General features: G+C 39.9%; 1 protein-coding gene across 5 annotated transcripts in view; it reads left to right on the forward strand.

Annotated features, from left to right (window-relative positions):
• PTPRA (protein tyrosine phosphatase receptor type A) overlaps positions 1 to 18,231 on the forward strand; it is a 159,197-nt gene that overhangs the window by 56,679 nt on the left and 84,287 nt on the right. Inside the window, exon 1 of one of the 5 annotated variants that reach the window (XM_053890394.1) lies at positions 12,201 to 12,261. The exons of the other annotated variants lie outside the window; for them this stretch is intronic. The gene's annotated coding sequence lies outside the window, so the exon portion shown is untranslated. Of the gene's footprint in view, positions 1 to 12,200; positions 12,262 to 18,231 lie in introns of those variants that run through there. 5 annotated transcript variants of the gene reach the window in all.

Below are 18,231 nucleotides of genomic sequence, written 5' to 3' on the forward strand. Positions count from 1 at the left end.
AGACCAGTCTGTTAGAGAATTTTCTCTGGCTTGGAGGAGGAACAGTCTCCTGTTCACGCCTTCAACTGATTAGATATAGCCTGCCCATATTATGAAGGCCAGTCTGCATTACTCAGAGTCCACTAGTTTAGTTTAGTTTTTTTAACAAAATACAAGAGAACAAATCTACACCTATATTTATTTACTTTTCAGTAAGTTTAAATCCTTCAGGGTTATAGCATCACACAGATTCTGTGGCCCATAGCTTTAGCAGGAAGGTTGCTTCGGAATTTGGCCCAAATCATGCCACTGTTTCCATGAGTTTGAGTTACTTTTCCCCCACATTACTCTGGTGTTGTTTGGTTTGCCACCAGGAGTCACTGTGTTGTTCTTTGCTTTGTACACACAAACACACGAAAACAGGGTCAAGACCATCCCACAAGTCACCGAAACTTGCATCCCGGTCACTGCTTCTTAGCTGCCAGGGTTGGGTGCCTGCACGGCTCCCTGACCTCCCTAGAGTGCTAAGAGAAGCAGGGTGCCAACCCCAACATCTCGTGCCTAAATACAATTCAGTTTCATCTCGAGCACAATCACCTTCAATTTTAAGAAGAGCTGTGTGCTCCCTCTGGTTCTGAAGACCCTGCTTATACCCAGCAAAGTTGGCCTTGGACGTATTTGTTGTTTTAGGGAGTCCTGTTCCCCGGAGGCCTCCACAGGTTCCAAGATGGTGGAAAGAGCAAGGTCCATTGGTTTAAATGTATATCTCATAAATATACCTTCACAGAAACATCAGACTAATATTTGAGTAACATGTGGCCTAGCCAAGTTGACACATAAAATTAATCATCACAGGTCTATCCCATGTCAACTTGTCACACATATGTATCTCCTGAAACCATATTTAATCTCTGAATAAAGACAGTAACAAGGTCTTGCTTCCACCTAACATGAGATAACTATCCTTCCTATAACCAAAAACTCACTAACCTTTTCCCCAGGAGAAGATGTAAGGCCCTTGGATGATGTTTACTTTTCTTCTTGATAACCTGTAGCCTAAATACTGTGATGTAAAGTTAACAATGCTGGAGTACTATGATCAGCTATTTAATCTGATATTATTCCCTGAATAAAATATTTCTGTATCTATTTTCTATTGTTGCCTATTTTCTATTGCAGAAGACCTTAAAACTTAGTAGCTGAAAACAGCGTCCATCTAATTAGCTTACTCTTCTTTGAATCAGCAAACTGTGCTGGGTTAGCTCTTTGGTTCCTGTGTGGTCTTGACTAGAGTCATTTGTGCAGCTGTAGCCAGCTCCTGGTTAGTCTGGGGGCTGAGATTGTCTCAGGCACATGTTTGGCAGTTAGTGTTGGCTGTCTGCTGGCCCGCTCTATGTAAAAAGGTCAGCCAGGGCTGCTTCATGTTCCGGCAGCAGTGTTTCCAGAGAGCAAAATGGAAGCGCAGGGTCTCTTGAGGTGTCAGCTTGAAAGTTATACCATCACTTCTGCTGCATTTTGGTGGTTCAAACAAGTCACAAGGCCAGCTCAAATTCAAGGGATGGGGAAATAAGCTCCACCTTTTGATAGGAGTGCCAGATTCTCATTATAAAAGATGTGTGTGCAGAATGAGTAGGAATTTTTGTAGCCATCTTCACAATCTACCACATTGTCTTTTTTTCTGACTGCTTAAAAAAATTTTTTTTAATTCTTCGTTTTCAGAAATAATCCTGTGGTATGTAAAGACACAGATTTCCATTTCTTTTATTGGCTTGGGGTTCTTAGGATTTCTTGAATATGAGACTTGATGTCTTTTGTAAGTTTTGGAGAATTTTCAGCCTTTGTCCCTTCAAGTATTTCTTCTGTCTTATTTCTCTTCTTCCTTTTATCTGGGACTCAAATTACTTGTAGATTAGATCATCTCATTGTATTTTCTTACCTTCCCTTTTGTATTTTTTATCCCCTTGCCTCCCTCTCCTTTATCATAGATACTTCCTTCCATTTCACCAGTTCTCTTCAGCAGTTCTTAAATCCATCTGTTGAGACTTTATGTCAGCTATTGTATTTTCTCAGTTTGAGAATTTCTATTTGACCTTTTTTTTTTTTTTTTAATAGCGTTGATTCTTAGCTGAAATCCTTAATGCTGTGGTACTGTTCTCATCTGTTTTCTACTGATTATCGTGTTATTTCCTCATGGACCAGACACTGTATTTTTTAAATTGTAAAAGTATTTTGAGACTTAGGATGATATCCTTTTCTAGACAGGATTTAGATTTGTTTCTCACCTTGCCTAAAGTTCTTAAATCATTTTAATACAGTTTCAGGGGTTGAGATTCTTTTAAATAGGACTTTAGTCCTACTTTAGTCCACTGCCTGAGATACCTTTTACGTGTGGGACACTTTGCCAAGTGTTGGGTAGGTTCTGTGAGCAGAGCACACATGGTCTTTGATCTACATTTGAGCACAGAATCTTGATTAAATGACAGATGGATGTATATACAGTCAAGTTCTGTGAAAACAACGAAAAGGTTGCTATGGTAGTGAATATTTAGAGTGGGGAGGGTATAGAGAATGGTCCTACCATAACTTAATTTCAGCATGTTTCATTTAAGCTGAGACCTGGCTGATGTTGAGAGAACTGGAACCAGAAGCTTCCAGGCAGAAGCATTTGTCAATATAAAGACTGAATGACACCAGAAAGAAGTGGGGGTAATGGCAGGGGGAGTGGTGGAGGGAGAATTGAGATTTAGAGTTGTCCCTCATCCCTCACCATTCTTCTCCTAGTTTCCTTCAGAAGATTAGTGAATTAAGAATTGATCAGTCTAGCCTCTAGATCTAGCTGTGTGGTCCTATACTAGTTACCTGATTCTTCATTCAAAGCAAAAGGGGGGGCTTGTGGGAGGAAGGTGAGGACTTCACATGGTAGTGGGATGGGAAGTAATGAAAGAAGTACATGAGGAGAGAGACCGTACTAGGTTTCTTCATATTCCTCATAAGTGTTTACACAGTTTGGCACATATAGTAAGCTTTCTGTAAATGCCTGTTGATTTAACAAAATTAGAACAGATGAGAAATTTTTTTTTAATGGGAAATCATAGAAAAACGAGATAAAAATTTTCCATCTTATTCCTTTATTTATTTATTTATTTATTTAAACATTTATTCATTTTTGAGAGACAGAGCATGAGTGGGGGGAGGGGCAGAGAAAGAGAGGGAGACACAGAATCCAAAGCAGACTTCAGGCTCTGAGCTGTCAGCACAGAGCCCAACACGGGGCTCGAACTCACAGACCTCAAGATCATAACCTGAGCTGAAGTCGGATACTTAACCGACTGAGCTACCCAGGTATCCCTTATTCCTCCATTTAAGGAAAAGAGAGCAAATGAGTCTAGATGAAGAAAGACCGTATTTATCTACCCTCATGTACGATAGGAGTTCTACCGACTAACCTGAAATGTTTTGGGTAACACAAGAAAGGTAGGTAAGAAAACACTTGAGATGTGAGCTCCTCAAGGGCAGGAGGTTCTCTCTCTGCATCCTTGCCTGGCACAAGACAAGAACTTAGTTGAACAAATGAGTCAATGATTGGTTCTCTGCTTTGAAGGAACGTAGGCTGTTCTTACCTCCCAAGACAGGTTTACCATCCATTTGCTTTGTATAAGGTCCAAGAAGAGATTAAGAAACTATTTCCTTTCATAATATTATTAGCCCAAACTTCTGATCTGATCAGTGGATTATAGAACTTAAATTTCCTCAAAGCCCAGCAGTCAGAGAACACGTTGTTACACTGAGGTAAACAAAAGCGTACCTCTCAGAGCCTTATGAAGTATATTTTATTTCTGGCCACAGACTCTGGGTCTTGAGCTGATATTTGAGAGGGAAAGATTGGAACTTAGTAGACCTATACTCCCTGTATCTTAACTTTCCAACCATTATGTAAGGTTTTCTTTTTCTAGAAAGAGACTAATGTGGAATGAGAATTAATTCTCATCAGTAAATGCAAAGCTTTAAGTAGGTCATCTGACTTTGCTTTTGTGCACCACATTCACCCCGGTTATAAAAGGGCCTTTCATTAGTTTTCTAGGCTTTCATCACTCCCAGACTCTCCACAGGCTTTGTGAAAGAATTAAACTACCCTCCCCCCCCCAATGCCTGCCTCATGGACTCTTTCGTAGAGTACACACTGCCCTGTGTGCAGCTCAGTAGGGACTCTTGCAGACACTGAGTATATGAACAGTCCTCCTTCCAGATAAGAGATTTCAGTATTGGCTAGTGCCATAGCATGGAAGTCAGCGTCTGCCAGGAACTAATATACTGACTTGGCAGCCTAATTTTTGCCAAATTCATAGGCCAAAATTTAAATGTCTGTATTAAAATGATTTTTAAATAAAATGTGCCTCTAGATAATTTCCGTCTAAGCAGTTGGATAGGAGGCTGATGAATGCTTCAAATAACCTACATACCCATCATTTTTTTGAAAGAAGAGAAGCAGCGCTGCAAGTGTAAGTTTTGTCCGCAGGAATAGAAGAAGAAAGTAAATACACAATTATGGAGGGGCATTTAGCAAGCTGCTTGTGGCATAATCTGAAGGTAGTAAAGGGTTTGCATGGTACTGGTATTAAGATCCGTATCTCAAGGCAACTATAACTGTAGAGAGTTAATGATGTTTATTGATTTTTCAAGGACAAAGGCCTATCTGTTATAATAGATTCCAAATGATTCTGGTGAAATTAGTCTCTTGGGGCCTTCCAGGTGCCTGCTCTGTTGTTGCCACTATAAGATACTCTGACATCTTTTGATTTTAGTCACTTAAGTCCTTTATTTTTTCGAATCATCTTTAATGTCTACCATCGTTTCCTATCAAAGGTAGACTCTGGTTCAGCAGTTCAGCTATTCTCTTGCCATTACTCAACCCTGTTCCTTATAGTTCTGTTACATTCAGCCAGCAAACCTTAATACCGTGTTTTCCAAACCATCACTGCTTAGAGAAGTTTTCCGGAAAAGGATTCTTTTTTTTTTAAATTTATTTATTTGGAGCGAGACAGAGAGAATGTGAGTGGGGGAGGGGCAGAGAAAGAGAGAGAATCTCAAGCAGGCTCCATGCTGTCAGCACTTAGCCCACGCGGGGCTCGAACTCATGAAACTGTGAGATCATGGTTGAGCCACAATCAAGAGTTGGGCACTTCACCGACTGAGCCACCCAGGTGTCCCCAGAAAAGAAGTCTTGAAAAATAAGTCTCATGTCAGCTGGGTCCTTTTCTTTGATTTCTTGCCATTTTCTGTAGCAGCACTATTAGTCTTTGCTCTTTTTTCTTTCTCTCTTTCTCTTTCTCTTTCTCTTTCTCTTTCTCTTTTTCTCTTTCTCTTTCTCTTTCTCTTTTGTATTTATTCTGAGAGAGAGACAGAGTGAGTCGGGGAGGGACAGAGAGAGGCAGAGAGAATCCCAAGGAGTGTGGAGCCCAGTGAGGGGCTCAAACTCATGAACTGTGAGATCACGACCTGAGCCGAAACCAAGTCAGATGTTTAACCGACTGAGCTACCCAGGCACCCCAGTAGTCTTATCACTTCTTGAAAGTTTATTCCACTGTCTCCCCCTCTTTTTTAGCCTTTGACTTTTCTACATCACAAGAAATCTCAAAGATGTCAAACTGAAGCTCCTTCACTTTTCCTGTTCTTTCTCTTTTGTCTTCCGAGTCCTCATCAGCATATGCATTTGATTAGTCTTCTCTTAACCTAACAAACCCTTTCTTGAGTGCAAATCAGTGGCCATTTTTGCTTGGATATAAAAATCCTCTATCTAGTTACCTTGATACCCTATCCCGCCATTATTTCTTATGATTTGCCTGTAGGTTGTTGTGGATTTTTTATGTAAGTGATTGCATTTCCTGCAAATAATCCTATCCTATCTAATTTTTATTCTGATTTCTTTTTCTTATTGCCAAGGCTAGGACCTCTTATAAATTATTGAATAGAAGAAGTGATAATGGGTCATCTTGTCTTATTCCTGATTTTAGGGGCACCTGGGTGGCTTAGTTGGTTGAGCATCCGACTTCAGCTCAGGTCATGATCTCACGGTGCATGGGTGTGAGCCCCACGTCGGGCTCTGTGCTGACAGCTCAGAGCCTGTAGCCTGTTTCAGATTCTGAGTCTCCTTCTCTCTTCCCCTCCCCTGCTCGTTCTCTGTCTCTCAAAAATAAATAACATTAAAAAAAATTTTTAAGGGAATGCTTTCAGTGTTTCCCTATTGAAAAGAGTAACTAGATAGTGTTACTGTTTTAAAATAGGAACTGTTTTATCGGGTTAAGGGAGCCCTCTATTCCTAATTCAGAAGGATTTTTTTAAATCATGAATTCATGTGTTTTTATCCAGTATTTTTTCTGTGTAAATGGAAATGATTTTATGATCTTTCTTCTTTAATATGGGTGAATTATATGTATAGATTTTATATCAAAACATATTTGTATACCTTTGATAAACACAGATTGATTGTGGTTTATCTTTTTTAAATACCAGAATGACTTCACTAATACCTTGTTTAAGATTTTTGACCTGTATTGATTATTGAGTGGAAGAGGGACTATGATTTCTTTTCTTGTAATGTTTTTGTTTAATTTTAGTGCCAATTTTCACTCACCTCTTGGAATGAGTTGGGGATTATTCCCTATTTTTTTCTCATCTATCATCTTGGCCTAGTGTTTTCTTTGTGAGAAAATTTTTAACTTTTGGTTCAAATTCTTTAATATAAGAATATTCCATTTTTTTAATTTCTTTCTGAGTTGATTTTTAAGTTCTTTCTTTCTAGAGATTTGTCTGTTTTACGTTTTCAAAATTATTTGTTTGTTGTTGTTGGTAATAGTTGTTGATAATAGTCTCAGTTTTCATCTGCTATATTTGTAGTTATTTCTACTTATATTTGTGCCTTCTCTTTTTATCTTTTGTTGATTTGTCAAGGAACTATCCTTGAGCCTTGTTTAATTTTTATTGTATATATTTTGTGTTATTACATTTGTCATTGATTGTCCCTAATATTAAAAAAATTTTTTTAACGTTTATTTATTATTGAGAGACAGAGAGACACAGAGCGTGAGCAGGGGAGGGGTAGAGAGAGGTAGAATCCGAAGCAGGCTCCAGGCTCTGAGCAATCAGCACAGAGCCCGACGCGGGGCTCGAGCTCACAAACTGCGAGATCATGACCTGAGCCGAAGTTGGTCACCCAACCAACTGAGCCACCCAGGCACCCCAGATGGTCCCTATAATTTTAAACAACTTTATAATTGATATAAAATAAAACTGTATACACATTTAAAGTATAAAGTTTATTAAGTTTTGACATGTGTATGTGGTGAAACTATCACGACAGTCAAGAGAATATGAACATATCCGTCATTCCCCCAATTTTTCTTGTGTACCTTTATAATCCTTCCCTCGTGCTGGTGCCTATACCTTTGTCCCCAAGCAAGTACTGATCTATTTTCTGTTGCTATAAATTACTTTGTATTTGCTAGGGTTTTATATAAGTGAAATCATGCATTATTGTACTATGTGTTTCTGATGCTTTGACCCCTGGGGCCTTACTCACCCTGGAAAGACTGCCCCTCTCAGGGTTAAGCAATTTCTAGAGATGATAAACAACTCACCTGCTGGTGTGCCTTTCATATGCAAACCAACCAATCCAGAGCCCACACCCCAACCACCTCCTTTTTAGGGCTTTCACACTCTGGGTCACTGTCTGCCTGATTTCACCCCCAACCAGGAGCTAGGCAATTAGGGATAGCCTTTAAACCCCAGAGCCCACTGTTATTATTCAGATTAGCTAATCCCAAACCTGTTTGCCTTGCCTCTGCCCGTGTTTTCCTGCTGAAACCACAATATAAAGTTTTCTTACTGGTATTTGCCCCTCACTCCCCCTGCCTTCTAACCAACCTAGTGCTTCCCCATGTGGCCCCTGTGTGGCATGGCATGCCACCTCCTCTTGGGAATTGTGAATAGCAAGCTGTCTTTTCAGTGGCAGTCATCTGATTTTTTGGTCTCATAACTGAATAATAATAAAACCTATGTTTTAAAACAAGTAATGCTCTCTTTTGTCTTGTTTCTTAGCGTAATTATTTTGAGATTCATTCGTGTTGTGAATGAATAAAAACATTCGTTTTTATTGCTGAGTATTCTATTATATGGGTATAACAAAATTTATTTATCCCTTGATCCACTGATGGAATTTTGGGTTGTTTCCAGTCAGCTATTACAAATAAAGCTTCTGTGAACATTAATGTACAACAAGCTTTTGTATGGACATACATTCCTCTTGGATAAATACCCAAGAGTGGAATGGCTGGATTGTATGGTAGGTTTATGTTTAACTTTTTTAAGAAACTGACAAATGATTTTGTCAAAGGGGTTATATTATTTTACATTCCCGTGAGCAACATGTGAAAGTTGTGACTTCTCCATATCCTTGACCATACTGGGTGTTAAAAATCTTTTAATTTTAGCCACTTGAGTGTGGCATTTTGTGTTTTACTCTGCATTTCCATAATGATTAATGATTTGTAGCATCTTTCATGTGCTTGTTTGCCTCACATATATCTTCTTTGGTGAAAATGTTCAGATTTTTTTCCCATTATTTTTTTGGGATCCTTGTTTTCTGACTGCTGTCTATATAAAAAAATTTACCATTTTAACCATTTTTAAGTCTACAGTATGGCATTAAGTTTCTTCATTATTGGATAGCTATGATCACTGTCCATCCCTAAAACTTTTCATCCTGCAAAACTGAAACTCTATACCTGTTGAACAACTCTTCACATCCTCCCCCCACCACCCCACAACCCCTGGTCACCACTATTCTACCTTCTGTCTCTATGAATTTGACTACTCTGTGTTCTTAATGTAAATGAAATCATACAATATTTGTCCTTTTGCAACTGGTTTGTTTCATTTAGTATGATGTCTTCAAGGGTCATCCATGTGGTAGCATGTATTAGAACTTACTTTTTAAAGCTGAATAATACTCCAGTGTATGTATATACCACATCTTGTTTATCCGTTCTTCCCTTGGTGGTTAGGTTGCTTCTACCTTTTGGCTATTGTGAACAATGCTGCCGTAAACATTGGTGTACAAATACCTGTGTGAGTCCCTGCTTTCAGTTCTTTTGGCTGTATACTCAGAAGTGGAATTGGTCTGTCATATGGTAATTCTATGGTTAATTTTTTGAGTAATCACCTTACTGTTTTCTGCAGTGACTGCACGATTTTACATTCCCACTGACAGTGCACACGGTCTGAATTTCTCCACATCCTTGTCATTTTCCCCTTCCTTCCTATCTTCCTTCCTTCCTTCCTATCTTCCTTCCTTCCTTCCTTCCTCTCTCTCTCCCTTCCTCCCTCTAATTCTTTCTTTTAATAGCCATTCTAATGGGTATTAAGTGGTGTCTCAGTTTTGATTTGCATTTCCTTAATGATTAGTGATTTGAGCATCTTTTCATATGCTTATTGGCCATTTGTCTGTCTTCCCTGGAGAAGTGTCTGTTCAAGTCCTTTGCTCATTTTTTTTGAAGTTTTTTTTTTACATTTATTTATTTATTTTGAGAGAGCGCACGCGTGCGCACACACACACACACACACACACACACACCCCAGCAGGGTAGAGTAGGGGCAGAGAGAGAAAGAGAGGGAGAATCCCAAGCAGGCGGTGCTGTCAGCGCAGAGCCTAACGTGGGGGTTTGATCACACAGCAAGATGATGACCTGAGCCAAGATCAGGAGTTGGACGCTCAACCTACTGAGCCACCCAGGAACCCCTGCCCATTTTTAAATCAGGTTGACTTTTTCGGTTTTTGAGTTGTAGGAATTCTTTATATATTCTGATTTCAATCCCTTATCAGGTGATTTCCACACATTTTCTCCCATCTGTTGGTTTCCTTTTTATTCTGTTAGTAGTGACCGTTGATACACAGACATTTTTAATTTTGATGAAGTCCAACTTACCTATTTTTTCATTTTGTTGAACTGTACAGATTCTAGCATCATATTTAAAAAATCATTGCCAAATCCAGTGCCTTGAAGCGTTTCCCCGTATGTTTTCTTCTAAGAGTTTTACGGTGTTAACCTTTATGTTTAGGTCTTTGATCCATTTTGAGTTAATTTTTGTATATGGTGTAAGGTAGGGAGCCAACTTCACTCTTTTGCATGTGGAGACAGTATCCAGTTTTCCTAGAACCATTTGTTGAAAAGGTTGTCCTCCTTCCACTTTTGCACCCTTGTCAAAAAATTATTTGAGTATATTTGTGTGGATTTGTTTCTAGTTCTGTTTTATTTCACAGGTCTATACGTTTATCCCTTTGCTAATCTCACACTGTCTTAGTTATGGTAGCTGTATACTGAGCCTTAACACTGGGTAAATGGATTTCTCCCATTTTATTCTTTTTCAAAGTTGCCCCTGGTTTGTTTTTATTTTTTATTTTACACATGTAACCTATACTATACTTTGGTTTCATATATCCAGTAATTTATTCCAGTGTATTTAAACAGCAGATATTTTCCCATATTGTTCTTTGTCTTAACTGCAATATAAATGTATACCAAACTGTTTGTTTGTGGAAGTAATCTGATTGACCTCCTTGCCTCCAGGCTTATTTCTCTCCAGGCCCCAAACTGAACCTTGCCTTAGGTATAACTTAAAGGCAGTAGAATTTAACCATCTGTTTTATAGCTTTGGTGGTCCTGCATTTCATGTATGGAAGTGAGCATCTCTTCAGGGCCTCAGACTTTTACTAGTTTTAGTGGGGGCAGGGGGCTCCTCTTCCTTTTATTTTGGACCTCTCTACCACATTGCCTTTCTCGAGAGAAGACCTGTAGTAACGCAAGTTGATTTCTGGTGTTCTAGGACTGCTTCACAAGCCCTTGGCCGTTTTTCAAGCTGTTTTAGCTCCATGGCAAGTATTCAGTGTGCTGTTCCCACCCCACCCTCTCTTAATGGCATGTATCAGTTTTCTACTCACCCACACCCACCTACTCCTGCCTCCTGCTCCTGTCAGATGTCTCTTGGCCTGGCTCTCCCATTGCTGCTATTGTCACTCTTACAGCTGTCTTCTTCCTTTCTTTGGCTACTGCCTGACTTCCGTGGCAGCTGCTCTGTCATTGCTTGTCTGCCATTCTGCCCCTTCTCCTACCCTCATACCCTGCATCCCTGCCCCACGTAGGTGTGTGATGTACATTCTCCGTGTTCACAACTAAGCTTTATCACCTTCCCCGTGGTATGCCGTGTCCCCAAAGTGGTCATCCTCCTGTTTATAGCATTATGACTCACCTAAGTGAGATAGCTGGGCCTTCCTTACCTTTGGCATCTTATTGTTAAGTCTTCAGTTCTACCCCCATGAAAGGCTTCCTGGACCCAGTTCCAACGTGTGTGTGTGTGTGTGTGTGTGTGTGTGTGTGTGTGTGTAGGCTTTGCCACACCAACAAGCAATTCTTGGACACCAGTGTGTTCAAGAACTCAAATGCATTCTGACACTGTCTACTTGGAGATAGAATCAGATTCCACAGGTAAGGGGCTCAATCCCCCAAGACCTCCCTCTACTTCAGATGACTGGCTGTCTACAAATTGGTGATTCCAGTAACCCCCTCCAACTCAGGAGGCCAGCTGCAAGTCCAGGTCCTTACCTGTACTTCTGACCAACTGGCTATAAATCAAAGGTTCCCTGGGGCGCCTGGGTGGCGCAGTCGGTTAGGCGTCCGACTTCAGCCAGGTCACGATCTCGCGGTCCGTGAGTTCGAGCCCCGCGTCAGGCTCTGGGCTGATGGCTCGGAGCCTGGAGCCTGTTTCCGATTCTGTGTCTCCCTCTCTCTCTGCCCCTCCCCCGTTCATGCTCTGTCTCTCTCTGTCCCAAAAATAAATAAAAAACGTTGAAAAAAAAAAAAAAAAATCAAAGGTTCCCAGGACTATCTCCTTGGGTTCGATTAATCTGCTGTAAGAGCTCACAGAACTTAGGAAAACCTGTTTACTCACTAGATTTTTTATTTTGTTATTACAAAAGATATTAAAGGATACAAATCAACAGCCAGATGAAGAGATACATAGGCGAGGTCTTAACAAGGGGCTTCTGTCTTTGTGGAACTTGGGGCTTGGCACAGTGGCAAATGGAAGTGTTCTAGTTTCCCAGTTTGGAAGCTTTCTGAACCCCCTTCTTTTTTGTTTTTTATAGAGACTTCATTACATGGGCACAATTGATTAACTCGTTGGTCATTGGTGATTAATTCAACCTGTAGCCCCTCTTCCCAGGAAATCCAGGTGGGACTGAAAGTTCAAATCTTCTGTTCATGGTTGGTTCCCATGATAACCAGTGTCCATTCTTAGGTGCTTTGCAAAAGTCACCTTCATTAATATAAACCCAGTTGTGGTGAATAGGTTTATTATAAATAGTGAAACACACATTTCATCTTTATGGCTCTGAACATTTTTGGGAACTGAGGGCAAGAGACCAAATATAACAAAAGATGCTCCCCTTGTCCCTGTCTGTCTCTCAGGACATTTTAAGGGTTTTGGGAGCTGTGAGCCAGGAGCTGTGAATAAAGATCAAATATATAACACAATGTTACATTAGTTTCAAGTGTACAACATTGAGATTCAACAAGTCTGTACATTTGTATATATTTCTTATAAATCACAGTGTCACGCCCTGTCAATTCTCTTATCAGATTCCTCTAGATATTCCTGCCCTGCCCTGAGGTCCTCCTGGTTTGTTGGCTAGGTGACTTCTGAAACCTTTGGTCAGAGCCGCCTTCTAACCTCAAACCACCCCAGTTGATCCTCATTCCTGCTGTCGTGGTTTCTAAAATCAAATTGTTCCAGTCAGTCTCCCTGTGCTTAAAGCCTTTGGTGGGTCTTGAGTGTGTTCCATGCAAGATCAGAACTTCTTATTGTGGCCTGGAAGCCCCTGTCTGATCTGATCACTGCTTCCTGTTACCTCACCACCTGCGTTACCTCCACACATCCTCACAGACCCCAGTCTTTCGTGTCTGTCATTTTCATACTCATTTAATGCATGTTTATTGAGGTCCTGCTGGATGCCCTCACCCAGCTCTTTGCCATTCCTGGAACCAGATAGGCTTGTTCAGGCCTCTGAGTCCTCTCGCTCGAAAGACTGTTTCTGCCATTCTCTTGGCTCACTACTTACTCTTTATCCTCCTAAGTTCAGTTCAAGAATTACCTCCTCTGAAAATTCCTTCTGGTTCTGCAGTTTCACCACCTCACCTTAATGTTAATCAGCTAGCATTATTTATGGCAGGTGATGATTCAGGGTTTGAAGAAATAGTTTCTTTGTGCCTCACAGCTGGCTAGGGAACTATATGGACGACAATGTTTTATCTAATCTTTCTGGTATTCCCAATGTTAGGTAAAGTGTGAAGGCAAGGACGTGAGCTTTGGAGTTTTAAATGCCCTGAGTTTGAATCCTAATAGCCACTCATTAGGTATGTGGCCTTGAAGAAATTCCTTAACCTGTGATCTTTAGATTCTTCATCTCTGGAGTGGAAGAACAGTATCTAACTCATTTTGAGGATTACATTGATTAAAGTATATAGAATGCCTAGTACTAGTGCTAAGCACCTATCAGGCAACCGTGGATTGTAGTTGTAAAAGTAGTTTTTGTTCTTAATAATAAATGATATAATGTTGATTGAATGAACTGTTAGCTGAAGGAATTGAAACCTCCTTCTAGGTGCTTTTTTTTTCCCCCCCCCAAAATTTTTTTTTCTTAACGTTTATTTATTTTTGAGAGAGAAAGAGAGAGAGACACACACAGCATGAGTTGGGGAGGGGTGGAGAGAAAGGGAGACCCAGAATCTGAAGCAGGCTCCAGGCTCTGAGCTGTCAGCCCAGAGCCCAATGCGAGGCTTGAACCCACAAACTGGGAGATCCTGACCTGAGCTGAAGTCGGACGCTTAACCAACTGATTCACCCAGGCACCCCTTTAAAAAAAAAAAAAAAATTAACGTTTATTTGATTTTGAGAGAGACAGAGACACAGCCTGAGTTGGGGAGGGGCAGAGAGAAAGGGGCTTCCCCCCCACCCCCCCCCCCCCGCCCCAGCCCAGCCCAAATCAAGAACCTGAACAGCTCTAGGAGAAGGCCCAGGCAGAGTTTGACATTCTTAGCTGCCACTTCTTTGTTTCTCCCACACCTGGGAGACCTCCTCAGCAGGGCTGAGAGTTGAATACTTACTTTTCTCACAGAGAGCTTCATCTCTGTGAAAAAGGTGAGTTTACTTAAAATCAAGGCTAGTACTTAAATGGTCATCTATATTGAATATCTGAAAATCAGTGATTGATTAATGTGAACACATTTAAGTCAGTCACTGCCCCATTACTTAGAAATCTATAAAATGGAAATAATCATCAATTAGTTTTCGTTGGTATTAGAAAGATTTATCTGTTTCTTCATTAGTCTTTACATTTTTAAAGGGTCAAATGGTGATAAGATTTGTAAAGAGAAGTCAGATAGTCCTGGACTTGAATTCTGCTTCCACAATTTACCAGCTATGTGATCGTCTCTCAATTTCTTTATCTGCAAAATGAGAGTTAAGAAGAGTATGTAACTGGTAGAGTTGCTGTGAGATTTAACTGAGATAAAATGCCACATATTGAGATAATTTGTACCTGATGCTTCATCATATTTTATCAGTACTAATGTATTGAATATTGAATGCATAACTTTGAATAGGTGTACTCTTAATAGAAGCTATCACAACCAAAGTCTACACTCTGGGTAGATTCGTCAAACTCTCCTTTGCTAGTGGGGGCTTCACAATATTGATTCCTGAAACATTTTTTCTCTAGCAAGTGAAGGCAGCATTGTACTTGCTGGCAAAGGGGCTGAGAAAAATACATTCCAGAGCACTTTATCATTCCCATCCTAGGTGATCACAAGTCCTAACATTTAAGAGTTGGTCTTCTTATTCCTTATAACTAGCTGTATGTATCAGGATTGGGGTTGGTTGTATATATCAGAAAATAAAATAGGTTTCTTTCTTTCTCATATATATGAAATCTGAAAGTAAGCAGGACTGGTATGACCCGTTGGTCAGTGTCATCGGAGAACTCAGTTTCTTTCTAACTCTCTATTCTGCTATTTTATGTCACTTCAGGGTCCATAATGGCTGCTGGGGCTCTAATCATCACATCTAAATTCCACATTATAGGAGAGAGGATAGGAGAAAAAAACTTCCTTTTAAAACCACCTTCCTAGAAACCTCATCATACACTGTAGCTTATAATTTCTTGGCTAGAATTGAATCACTTGTCCACAACTAGCTCAGGAAGGGGGCGTGTTCTCCTTACTATTACCACCAGTTTTCGCCCTTCTTCCTCTTAAATGAAGATGGCATGTCTCTCAGGACCTCTCAGGGTCCACTGACAGGGAGTGTATGTTTGATCAAGAACTATTTCTTTTTGGCCTGAAGCCAAAGGAATCGTTCTCTAGCAGATACTCAGTATGACTGTAATGATACAGGTTGTATATTTCAAATAATTTACCCCTGAAATGCATGTAAGCATCTATAATCGCTTGCTTATAAAGTTAAAATCCAAGATTTCTGTAGTTCAAGGGAAATACCCCTGCTTCCAAAGGTGCACAACACAGTAAGTTGCAGTAACGCCTTTATCAGCATCATAGGGTTGGGGAGGATTAAGTGAGAGGAGGCATACAAAGTGCTCAGTGCAGATGGGGCTTTGAGACAGGACGGCAAGTGTGAGTGATTTAACAGTTAGTGGACACTGCCCACTGTCCCCACCACTGAGTATACAGCCTCCACATGTATCCCTAGAGAATGTCTCAGATCTACACTGAATTCAGATTTTAATAACATTTAGAAAATGTTGTTAGACCCTCAGATATCAGGAAAACGATAGTTACAATTTTTCAGAACTTCTTTGTCATATATCCTAGGGCTTTTAAGTATTGCCAGTGGCATCTTGGTTTTCCTCTGTTATTTGAATGTTAAACTTTCCAACACTCTAATGTATGTGCAATGGAACTGATTTTTTTTTTTTTAACTAAGAAATGCTTTTGTAATGAAATAAGGACTGTATATTCGCCCTTTTTCTGGGTGTGGTAGAGTAGGAGAGAAAACAGAATGTGTGTGCCATTGTGTCTAATAAATTAGGGAACTGCCCAGAGTTCATGACTCATCTCCCAAAGCCTCCCTGCTCAGTTATTCTGTAACTCACAGTTAACCAAAGGATTATGGTTCACAAGTGCTTTTTGAAAAATGACCAAAGTATAGATTTGAGTTTCTTCCTTATTTTGCCTTTCCTGAAATACGTAATTCTGTCTTTACTCAGCTAGTCTTGTCTAATCAAAAATGATATGTGGGATAGCGGAAGAAATCATATACAGCTAACTCTTCCTTAACAAGGCATGTATCCCTTGGATAAATGCCTAGTAGTGCAATTGCTGGGTCGTAGGGTAGATCTATTTTTAATTTTTTGAGGAATCTCCATACTGTTTTCCAGAGTGGCTGCACCAGTTTGCATTCCCACCAGCAGTGCAAAAGAGGTCCTCTTTCTCCGCATCCTCGCCAACATCTGTTGTTGCCTGAGTTGTTAATGTTAGCCATTCTGACAGGTGTAAGGTGGTATCTCATTGTGGTTTTGATTTGTTATTTCCCTGATGATGAGTGATGTTGAGCATCTTTTCATGTGTTGGTTGGCCATCTGGATGTCTTCTTTGGAGAAGTGTCTATTCATGTCTTCTGTCCATTTCTTCACTGGATTATTTGTTTTTCGGGTGTTGAGTTAGGTAAGTTCTTTGTAGATTTTAGAAATGAACCCTTTATCTGATATGTCATTTGCAAATATCTTCTCCCATTCCATCGATTGCCTTTTAGTTTTGTTGATTGTCTCCTTCACCGTGCAGAAGCTTTTTATCTGATGAGGTCCCAATAGTTCATTTTTGCTTTTGTTTCCCTTGCCTCCGGAGACATGTTGACTAAGAAGTTGCTGCGGCCAAGATCAAAGAGGTTTTTGCCTGCTTTCTCCTGGAGGATTTTGATGGTTTCCTGTCTTTCATTTAGGTCTTTCATCCATTTTGAGTTTATTTTTGTGTAGGGTGTAAAAAAATGGTCCAGGTTCATTCTTCTGCATGTTGCTGTCCAGTTTTCCCTGCACCACTTGCTGAAGAGACTGTCTTTATTCCATTGGATATTCTTTCCTACTTTGTCAAAGATTAGTTGGCTATACATTTGTAGGTCCATTTCTGGGTTCTCTATTCTGTTCCATTGATCTGAGTGTCTGTTTTTGTGCCAGTACCATACTGTCTTGATGATTATAGCTTTGTAGTGTAGCTTGAAGTCTGGGATTGTGATGCCTCCTGCTTTGGTTTTCTTTTTCAAGATCGCTTTGGCTATTCGGGGTCTTTTCTGGTTCCATACAAATTTTAGTATTATTTGTTCTAGCTCTGTGAAGAATGCTGATGTTACTTTGATAGGGATTGCATTGAATATGTAGATTGCTTTGGGTAGTATCAACATTTTAACAATATTTGTTCTTCCTATCCAGGAGCATGGAATCTTTTTCCATTTTTTTGTGTCTTCTTCAATTTCTTTCATAAGCTTTCTATAGTTTTCAGTGTATAGATTTCTTACCTCTTTGGTTAGATTTATTCCTAAGTATTTTGTAGTTTTTGGTGTGATTGTAAATGGGATTGATTCCTTGATTTCTCTTTCTATTGCTTCATTGTTGGTGTATAGGAATGCAACCGATTTCTGTGCATTGATTTTATATCCTGCAACTTTGCTGAATTCATGAATCAGTTCTAGCAGTTTTTTGGTGGAATCTTTTGGGTTTTCCATATAGAATATCATGTCATCTGTGAAGAGTGAAAGTTTGACCTCCTCCTGGCTGATTTGAATGCCATTCCCATAATATATACTTTAAATATCTCATAATTTTATATATCAATTATACCTCAATAAAGCCAAAATTAAAAGATTCCTTTCACAGTGGCAGCGTAATATAATCAGGAATTAATGCAAGAAGACATGAATAGGACAAAAAAAATGAGTAAATACAGTAACACCTTAAGGAACATTTTCTGAAAAAGTAAATGGAGGGGCACCAGGGTGGCTTAGTTGGTTGAGTGTCCGACTTGATTTCAGCTAAGGTCATTACCTCATGGTCGTGTCAGGCTCCGTGCTGAGCATAGAGCCTGCTTGAGATTGTCTCTCTCCCTCTCTCTGTCTCTGCTCCTGCCCCACACACCCTCT

Source organism: Panthera pardus, unplaced genomic scaffold (genome assembly GCF_024362965.1).
Source record: "Panthera pardus isolate Hobbes unplaced genomic scaffold, ASM2436296v1 HiC_scaffold_25, whole genome shotgun sequence".
NCBI lineage: Eukaryota > Metazoa > Chordata > Mammalia > Carnivora > Felidae > Panthera > Panthera pardus.